This window comes from Brassica oleracea, chromosome C3, assembly GCF_000695525.1.
Source record: "Brassica oleracea var. oleracea cultivar TO1000 chromosome C3, BOL, whole genome shotgun sequence".
NCBI classification, from domain to species: Eukaryota; Viridiplantae; Streptophyta; class Magnoliopsida; order Brassicales; family Brassicaceae; genus Brassica; species Brassica oleracea.
Window position 1 is genome coordinate 29,291,308 of NC_027750.1, and position 10,805 is coordinate 29,302,112.

Sequence of the window (10,805 nt, forward strand, 5' to 3'; positions counted from 1 at the left end):
GGTTCTTCATAGAACTGACCCAGAATGAAGTACTCCCAAGCTTTCTTATTCTTCTCGACAACAGAGTTTGGAATAGTGACGCATGTTTCCCCTGAGTCAAGCGTGTAAGGCGTCTGCTCTGGTAGGAGTTTCACAGACGACTCCTTGACGTAACCTTTCCAAAATTCAGCCGGGTTTTGCAAGCCAGCTGCAGGTTGAGAAGAGGGTTCACTAGATTTTGAAGCAGCACCGAGCTGGTCCTTATTTTCAGGTACAGATTGGGTATTTGTAGCTAGGGTTTCAGGATTGGGGTTTTCAGTTTGCTTGGCCAGGTCTCGATTAGAGGAGTTCTGGGCAGGCGGCGGAGACATTGTCTGAGCGGCGGAGCCGGCCAGAGGCGAATTTGTGACTTTCGATTTGACGGCTGAAGAGGCATCAGGCGTCGCAACTTTGACTGAACTGTTGGAGGATTTGGTTGTTCCAGTGGGGAGACGAACCAGAGGCTTATTTTTGGGGGGGTTTCTTTCTTGCCATGGTGGCGGGTGGGCGCCGCCGCCGAGATCGGCGACAGTGGAAGAGGAATGAAAACGTTCGCGTCGTGAGAGAGAAAAGGGGTTAGGCGCGTGGTGCGCGTGAAAAGAGATACAAGTATGATTCTTCAATAATGATTTTTAGGAAAGCTTTCTAACGTGGGACTCCAACTTTCATCACTTAGTTCTTTATCTTCTTCATAAGCCCTGGAGATGTTTCTGCCACTATCTTTGAGAACATGATCTAAGCGTTGAATGGAATTGATACCTTTCGTGTGACCCAAGATTTGTCTTAGTTCTTCTTTTGTCACCACAACTTTAATCCTCACCACGTTTGACTCTCTTTCTGTTGAGCTTTCCCTCTCTTCTTCCTTACTATTACTCATTTTACCTTCTTCAAATAACTCAACCGACCGCTCGGTCTCGAGATTATCTTTCTCTTTTCCTTTTTTTTTGATAAGTATGTGAATTTTATTATCAAGATAATGACACTGGGGATATGAATAGTTTTTGCAAGCAAAACCTACTGCATCAATGGATGCTAATTAAAGCAGAGGTCAAAACAAAGCCCAAAAAAAAGCTAAAAAGACTTTGTAAGACAAACAAGGTTTAATCTAACCCTGAGGCTAAGACTAAAGCTTAACTAAAACGAAATTCCTAGCAGCCATGAAATTAGAACAACACTGAGCCTTGTCGACGGTACCTGCAACAAGAGTGATGATCAACAGAGCATAACAGCCGGAGAACAATACGAGGACCCGCATATTGTCCCGAAGGCGACTCCGAACGAGCAACAGGCGAAGCAGGGGTGACTAGGTCCTGGTCCGGCCATCACACAAAGAAGTCCACTCCAGACGCTGGTGACTCCAGAAGCTAGCAAGTCGGCACCTTGTGAGTCCAAAACCGAGGGAGATAAGCGAGCAGGTAAGCACGAGTTGTGACTGGGGGAAACAAGCGGAGGTTCAGGCTCTCGACTCCGGTCCCTTCACACCTAGACGACACTAAAGAGAATCACGCTTCATACCCAAGGGAGAGGCAGGGAACACAACGAACAACTTCTTTCTAGAAAGTGAAGAAACAGAGGAGCCAGAGCTCCAACCTACAGTCTGCGTAAAACGCTAAACAGCTAAGCTAGAAGGAGAATCGAAGTCCCAGGCGAGAACCTCAACTCGCCCTTTCATCTGAGATCCGGGGATCTAGATGGTAAGTTCTACGAGAGCCACCTTCCAAGGAGAGAGAGGAGCCGTGAGGAAGCAGAGCAACCATCAGAGTACACACCAGACGAGCAGAGGCAGCGACGCTAAGCACAACCGGTGAACACTCTGAACCAAATCTGACCCAGATCCAGAGAAACGGATCTCAGATCTACCTCCAAAGATGGCGCTTCCTGAGTTAATCCGACCATCCTCTACCTCACCAGCACTCCAGAGAAACCGAGCACACACCTGAGCTTCCGATTTGAACCGCCGAGTCCGGCCGCAACTCGACCGTAAACCAGAGATACTGAAACTATGGCGGTTCTCTTTTCCGCTAAGGTCATTGTTGTGTCCCAGGCAGTTCCCCCATTGATATGTCTTCAATGCATATAGTATAAATAAAAAGCGAGAGACATGAAACTATGTGGTTGGTGTGTATATATACAATTGAGAATGAGAAAGAGAGAGAGCACATGCAGAGAGCGTTTTACGCACCTGAGCATTTGCAATGAGTTTGTGAGGTCTGAAAATTTTCTTCATATTGTATCGTAATTATTGTCTTAGATGTTCTGTCAAAACACGGTTTATATTTTATTGAAGTATGCAAACTATATAATCAATCTATCACATACGTGGATCGTTATTTTATCATGTGTTTTGTCTTTTCACGGTTGCTTGTGTGACAGTTCAACTACGTTAATTGCTTCCTGGAACTTGGTCGACAAATCTGATCTTAAAGTCTGTTCCTCAGTCGACACCCGCTTGCATTCTTCCTGTTATACAAAGGGAACAACAAGACACTATAAGGCAAACCAATTAGAGTAAAAAAAAAAAAAGAAGAAGAAAAGAATGTACCATCAACATTTTGTTTTGACGTTGTAACTCTCTACAAAGTCACTCAAGCTTGTCACGGACAGTAATAGCTTTACATAAATAAAGCAGAAAAAAAAACAAATGACTTGGTGGCTCTCAAAAGCATAGAACAATGGACGTGACAACAAAAACTGGTTTCCTAATTTTTTACCAGAATCTCTTTCAGAAATGACTCGTTGATACTTGAGCATTAATTCAAGAAACTCCTTTCTGATTTGAACATGTTCTTTGAACTCTTACGCTTAGTAGTCTCCACTGCCTCATGTTTTCGATATCAACACCACATGTCATCAACGCAACCGTATAGGCATAGATGATTATGGCCTGACAATAAAAAAAAATAGTACTAACTTGTTTTCTGGGTTTGAACGAATCCCTTGCCTTGTCCTTGCACAAGTTTGGATTCTGAGTAGACCGTTTTGATACTAACTTAGGCAACAAGACCACTGACCATAACTTTTAATGAAAAATAACTTAAATATCAGACCTGTATCTTCAAAGTTCAACTAATACCAATACGGGTCAATGGGGGTGGCTACCAATCCAAAGTTCAAATAATACCACTACGGGTCAGTGGTGGTGGCTACCAATCGAAAGTTCAACTAATACCAATACGGGTCAATGGGGGTGGATACCTATCGAATATCCTGGTTCGTACAGGTATTCTATATGTTTCGTCTAAATAATCAGTTATCTGATTCGATTTGGCTTGTAGCTATCAGTATATTATACTATTTTTAACCTGATATATGTATATTCGATTCAAAATAAATAAGTTATAATATTGAAAAAATGGAAAAATATTTGTTTTTGTTTGTTTATAGGTTTTAAGTAATTTTGTAATTTGTATGTATGACAAAAAGTTTTTATAAATATCTTCATGTTCCCTGATTTCAAATATAATATTTTGTATTACTCTTATCTCAGTAGGCGTTGGCATTGCAGTAATAAATTACAAAATAACTTAAAAATTATAAACAAAGAAAAAAATATTTATCAATTGTTATAATTTAAACAGTAAGTAAACGTTTATACACCCGTGCATGAGCACATGAAAATCTGAATTCAGGGTTTCAGTATATTAATAAATCATAATAATAGGTTAATTTAATTGTTCATATTTTGACTGGTTTTGTTATTATATTTTGGTATATTGGGTCATATCAGTTTTTGAAATGAATCATAATTTTTTGTGTTATAATTAGACTAAAATAAGACTAATCTTGTTAATTAGATTTTGTTTAGTTTTTCCTTAGGTTGATAAACATATTTACATAATTTGATATATTTGTTTTCGGTAAAATATATGTCTACACTTAAAAATTTTATAGATATTTATTTTTGTAATTTTTTTGGACAAATGATATTAGATGATGAGTTTATGTTTATCAAATATTATTAGATGGTAATAAAAGTATTGATATCAAATAATAAATATTATTTGAGAAGTTAGTTTTCTACGTGTCGCTTTCACGATGGTTTATTACATTGATACCTTTATAAAATTAAAATATTAACTATTAATGCCATCTTATTATATAAAGCTTGGTTCTTTAAAGTTGCTAATTAACATGATCGCGACACATGGCTATTATATATTTTAAGATTGTGACATGTGTTAATCTATCTCATAATTAAAAATATATATACTAAGATATTAACAAAACCGAATTTTATTAACAAGTAATTAAAATATTATTTAATAGTAATTTTCCTTTTTTAAAATCCTAATCAAAAGATAATTGCCAAAAACTATTTGATAATAATTTTCCTTATAATATTGTGACATGTGTTTAAATATATAATAATTAAACATACTTGGTTCTTCAAAGTTGCTAATTAACATAATCGCGACACATGGCAATTATATATTTTAAGAATGTGACATGTGTTAATCTATCTCATAATTAAAAATATATATACTAAGATATTAACAAAACCGAATTTTATTAACAAGTAATTAAAATATTATTTAATAGTAATTTTCCTTTTTTAAAATCCTAATCAAAAGATAATTGCCAAAAACTATTTGATAATAATTTTCCTTATAATATTGTGACATGTGTTTAAATATATAATAATTAAACATATATATAATAAGATAAGAAAAACGAATTTTGATAAAAACTGCTTTTAAAAATTATTAAATAGTAATTTTTTTTAATATTTAGTAGTAGCTAATTAACATGATCGCGACACATGACAATTATATATTTTAAGATTGTGACATGTGTTAATCTATCTCATAATTCAAAATATATATAATAAGATATTAACAAAAATGAATTTTATTAACAAGTAATTAAAATATTATTTAATAGTAATTTTCCTTTTTTTAAATCCTAATCAAAAGATAATTGCCAAAAACTATTTGATAATAATTTTCCTTATAATATTGTGACATGTGTTTAAATATATAATAATTAAACATATATATAATAAGATAAGAAAAACGAATTTTGATAAAAACTGCTTTTAAAAATTATTAAATAGTAATTTTTTTTAATATTTAGTAGTAGCTAATTAACATGATGAAAAACAATTTAATTTAATTTTTTAATATTTAGTAGTAATTATTTTAAAAATTTTCTTTTTACAAAATCCTTAAAAAAATTGAAAACCATTTATTTAATATAATTTTTCTTTTTTAAAAGTTTGGTTCTTCAAAATTTTTAATTAACATGATCGCGACAAATGCCAATTATATATTTTAAGAATGTGACATGTGTTAATCTATCTCATAATTAAAAATATATATATTAAGATATTAACAAAAATGAATTTTATTCAAAAATAATTAAAATATTATTTAATAGTAATTTTTCTTTTTTAAAATCCTAATCAAAAGATAATTGCAAAATACTATTTGATAACAATTTTAATTATAATATTGTGACATGTGTTTAAATATATAATAATTAAAAAATATATAATAAGATAATAAAATGAATGTTGATTAAAACTACTTTTAAAAGTTATTTAATAGTAAAAATATTTTTTTAAAAATATTAAGTGGTAATTATTTTAGAAATTTTCTTTTTCCAAAATCCTAAAAAATTATTTGAAAACAATTTATTTAATATAATTTTCCTTTTCTAAAATTTTAATGAAAATATAATTATAAAATATTATATTGAGCTTGGTTATTCAAAATTGTTAATTAACATGATTGTGACACATGTGAGTTATATATTTAAAAATGTGATATGTGTTAAACGAAAATATAAACCAAAATTAAATTCAAATATTTCACCTGATATGAATGTGACATGTGTCAATTAAAAAAATAGATTGTGAATGTGTCAATAAAACTGTCATTATGTGAAAATAATTTATTCTTTTCCTAAAATCCTAAATAAAAGAGATTTCAAAAAAAAAAATTTCTAATCTTACCCAATTAAGATTTTTTTTTTCTTTTAAAAAAAAAACTCTGACCAGAGAGAATTGTAAAATTTTATTTAGTAGTAATTTGTACTTATAAAAATTAATGATAAACATGATAGTAAAAAAATATTTAGTTAACAAGAAAATTTGTAAAAAAATATTCGTGGTATTGGAAAAAATGAATTTTGAAAATGGCAACTTTTAAAAATAGTTAATATTTACTGGAAATAATTATTTGATAGAAATTTTATTTTTCTAAATCCTAGAAAAAAATATAATTGTAAAAGATTATGTAATATTAATTTCATTTTCTAAAATCCTAAAAAACTGTACAAGAATATTTGATAGTTTTTTTTCTTATTTATATAAAAAATCCTAAACAAAAAAAATTGTATCATATTTTTAAGTCCTAACCAAAAGAAAATTATAAAACATTATTTGATAATATTTTTAAGAGAGTATTTGATGATGAACATGATACCAAAATTTATTTAATTAACAAAAGAAGTGTAAAATTAGTATTGATACGAAATGTAAATTTTCTTTATTAGTAACTAAAAATAATTATTTGATAGCAATCTATTTTTCTGAAATTCTAGAGAGAAGATAATTATAATAGGTTATATGATAATAATTTTCTTTTTCTAAAATTTAAAAAAAAATTGTAAAATAGTATTTAAAATTTTTTTTTATTGTAAATAAAAACGAGATTTATAAAATAGTATTTTTTCCTTTTAAAAAAAAAAAATCCTCACAAAATAATTTTTTAAAGAATTATCTAATAAAACATCAAATTATTACATAAGAACATGTATAATGTTGTCATTAATGTTGTCATTGACTCGATTGGTATATTTGACTTTTTTTTTTTTACTTTTCATTCAATTTCTTATTTCAGGTTGTCAGTTTAAACGTTTAGATATAGTATTTTATCTAATCATAAGTACAAAGTTTATAACAATTCATCTATGTACCATGACTATAAAATACAAATATTAACTTAAACTTATGTGTAAAAATGAGTTTTGATTATAAAATAAATCTCAAACAACATATGCAAAAAGCAATCATCAAAATATAATAAAATTATTTATTATTTTATAGTTTTTATTAAATTAAAACATCACACAAAACCCGTTGCAACGCAACGGGCTCATATCTTGTTATTAATAAAGACTTAAGAATTTTACTTAATATTTCTCCTTTTATTATACTAATAAAAATAAGAAAAACGAATTTCCTTTTATATAATTTCCAATTATATAAAAAATCATATCTTTTCAGTTCAAATTTTTTGAATTGATTTTTAGAATATTAAAAATCAAATATTATCTTTTCTTAATAAAATCGAAAGTATGTTAGTTAGGATTAGGAAAATTGCCACAAATACCACATTCATAGTTACACTTTTCATGTTTACACTAACCACTTTTACCATCACTTTTAATGAAGGGTAAAAGATAACTAATCTAGACTTAGGGTTTAGAGTTGAGAGGTGGGGTAGGGTTTTTGGAATGTGAAATTTAAGATTCTAATAAATATATAAATACTTAAAAAAATATAAAAAAAATTTAAAAATAGTTTCAAACATAATTTTCGATTTTCAAAAAGAAATTTTATAAAAAAATATTAAAAAAAATATTTATAAAAAATTTTGAATTTGAAAAATTATAATTCGGAAACATAATTCATAATTTTATAATTCTTAATTTTTTTTAAATATTTTTTGTTATATATATAGAGAACAAGGGTAAAAGAGTCATTTGCCACTTAATGAAAAATAGTTTTGAAAATATTATTTTACTGGTGGTAAAGATTAATAATGGTACCATGAAAGTGGTAAACATGAAATTTCTCCTTAGGATTATTTAAAAATTAGATTGTTTCGGATATTAAAAATTAAATCTTTCTCTCTTTTTTTTTTTAATAAAAGAAAACTATGTTAGTTGATTATATAAAGCAATTTATTTTTTCTACAAATTTTTTGGTATTGTTGGAATTTAATTTTTATGTTAGGTTTTAAAAAAAATACGTTAGTTAATTAATAATTATCTAATTTCTGATCATCATACAATTTGCTATTAATTTCTAAACAAACCTCTTCATAATTTTATGTATACTTTAATTATAAACTCCTAATCCTTTTAATACGCCAGCTTCAATTAAGCTCATATTCTCTCAAACTTATCAATGCTTTGACGACAAAGACTTCAATTGCGGAACTCCATGGAGTTTTATCTGATGCTCTAGCTAAGCAAGCTTTGAATGCTGAATCAATTGTAATGAACAATGGGTCTTAACCCCTTTAATGAAAGTTTGTGTAACAAAAAAACTTCCAATCTTTTTATTATTTGAGTGTTCCCAAAATCTATATAAATAAACAACTGATTCTTTTAAGTCTAAACTATTAAACTACTATCAACCCAAAACTAAACCATCTAAACTATTAATCTACTGGAATCTGTTTTCTTTTTCTCACAGACATCTGTTTGTAGCAATTTCCATAGTAAATCAAGGGATGGTTTTAAATTTTTTATTACTAAAGAAGAAGACAAGCAACAAAAAATAATAAAAAAATTATTTTAAAGTATCCGAAACATTAACAAGCTTATATTAGATTTTTTTTAACCAAATAAATATTTGGGTGTTTAGACTAATAACTTCGATTAGAATGATTATTTTCACTATTTAGATTATATAATAAATTTATTCAATTTGATATAACTTCAACTTATCCGCTGGGTGAGCACTTGTATACATGTCTTCTCTTTTGTAAATGCTATATATTATACATTATAAATATATTAATATTATTTTTTTACTTCTCAGAGTCAAAAAAATTACAAACAAATCTAAACTACTACCAAAATCTAAAAAACAATTTAAAGCAAAGAAAAACACTTAAATCAACTGAGTGAAAGACAAAATTACAATGTTCAGGAGTCCATCCTGAGAATATACTAGTGAAGTATTAGTCCATGGTCTCCAAAATTTTTAGGAAAATTTACATTTATAAACCTCTAAATTTATAAAAGAAAAACAATATAATCCCTTACTAAGTTGTGTATAGCCCCAAAATCTTTAGACCTGCTCTCTTTTCACAAGTAGTCACCAAATACAACTACAAAGACTTGATATATTTTAGATTTAACTATTTGCTAACATGTTTTTATATGTTTTATTTTTTTATTAATTTGGCTTATATATTTAAATGTTTATAGAGTTTTGAAATTATTTAAATAAATGCATGTATTTTAAGCATAAATGGACAAAATATAGATATTTACAGCTTTGACAACTTTTAAATACCAGATAGTTATATCATAGGGAGGAGTTTCTATAGTGGATTCTTTTGCAAATTAAGACACAAAATTCTTTATGAGAAACTCCCTATAATGGCCATCTTTAAGTTTTTGTCACAAAAATAGCCATCAATGAGGAAAATGACCAAAATAAATTTTATTAAAAGGTGAAAATGTATTTTTACTCTAGGTTTAACTAATCTATACTTAGAGTTTAGAGTTAAGGGGTGAAGTTTTGGGGGTAAGGTTTTAAATTAAAAAAAAATAAAAAAATTATTAAAAATTTCAAAATAAAAATGAACTATTTTAGACATTTTCTTTTTTTTAGGGCTATTTTTGTGACAACGACTTAAAATTGTTATTTGAGAGAATTGTCTTTTCTTTATATTGGTAGTTTTTATCTCCAAATAGTTTGAGGGCAATGCTTCTGTTAGATCTGAAGATATGACCAAAACACTGAAAACTAGTCCGTGTAATGCCAAAATAAAAACAAACACAAGAACATATGGTGATCAATCCAGGAAATCGACTTATTTGGGTTGGTCATCCGCAGTGGTGGAGGCCAAATCTTATTTTAAAAGGGTCAAACTGATAACAAATGTATTTTTCAAGGGTCAATAAGCTAAATCATCAGATTTTCTTTTGGAAATACAAGAAAAAAAAATTATGCGAAAATTGACATGGGTGTCAATTGACCTCCCTGATTGCACACGGCTCCACCACTGGTCATCCGGTTGATTACTATCCTCAACGAAACTAGAAAAGTTTAATCAACCGTCAAATCGACCAAACACATGTAATTAACTGATTAATTGAGGCCGATGATCGATCAATTATTTAGCTCTAATATAAGAAATTTTTTCTTTTGAATAATCAAGGTGTCTAGTGGATTGAGGTCCAATCCACTAATTCTTTAGGGGTTCTTCCACCGGCTCCAAACAGATCCGGTTGTTTGTAATGAGAATTGGATATTCATGTCACCTGGCCAAACAAGTATACTTAAGATAGTAGGGTTTCGAATCCAGAGTGCTTAACACTTTTCAAAGCATCTCGTACCACTCGACCATGTTTGTGTAGTTAAAATGATATAAGAAAGTTAGTGCTTGTCACTTGGTTGATTTCTACGATTGGATTAAAAATGTTGTATATCTAGAACGTTGATTCTAAACATGTTTTTAGTTAACATATCTTTTTCTTCGTTAACATTTTTAGTTCACTACAAGAAAACAACGACATACTGATGGAAAAAATCGTCGGTATGTCGTCGGAATAACGTTATTCCGACGACATACCGACAAAACAAGTCCTCGGAAATTCCATTTTCCTCGGAAATCCCTCGGAATTTTCCGACGGAATTCCGAGGAAACAAATTTCCGAGGAAACTCCGAGAACCACCAGTTCGTCGGAAATCTCCTCAGAATATACCGAGGGAGAACGTCCTCGGAATTTACCTCGGAAATTCCGACGAAATGTTCCGACGAAATGTTCCTCAGAATTTTCATCGGAAAATTCCGAGGAACATTTCGTCGGAACTTCCGAGG

General features: G+C 29.4%; 1 long non-coding RNA gene across 1 annotated transcript; it reads right to left on the reverse strand.

Moving 5' to 3' along the window:
* Window positions 1-2,053: 2,053 nt before the first annotated feature.
* LOC106334177 lies at window positions 2,054-2,818 on the reverse strand. Its single transcript, XR_001268545.1, has 3 exons — window positions 2,730-2,818; window positions 2,561-2,628; window positions 2,054-2,478 (listed from the first exon to the last, which is right to left on the reverse strand). It is a non-coding gene; the product is annotated as an uncharacterized LOC106334177 (long non-coding RNA).
* Between the last annotated feature and the right edge of the window lie 7,987 nt (window positions 2,819-10,805).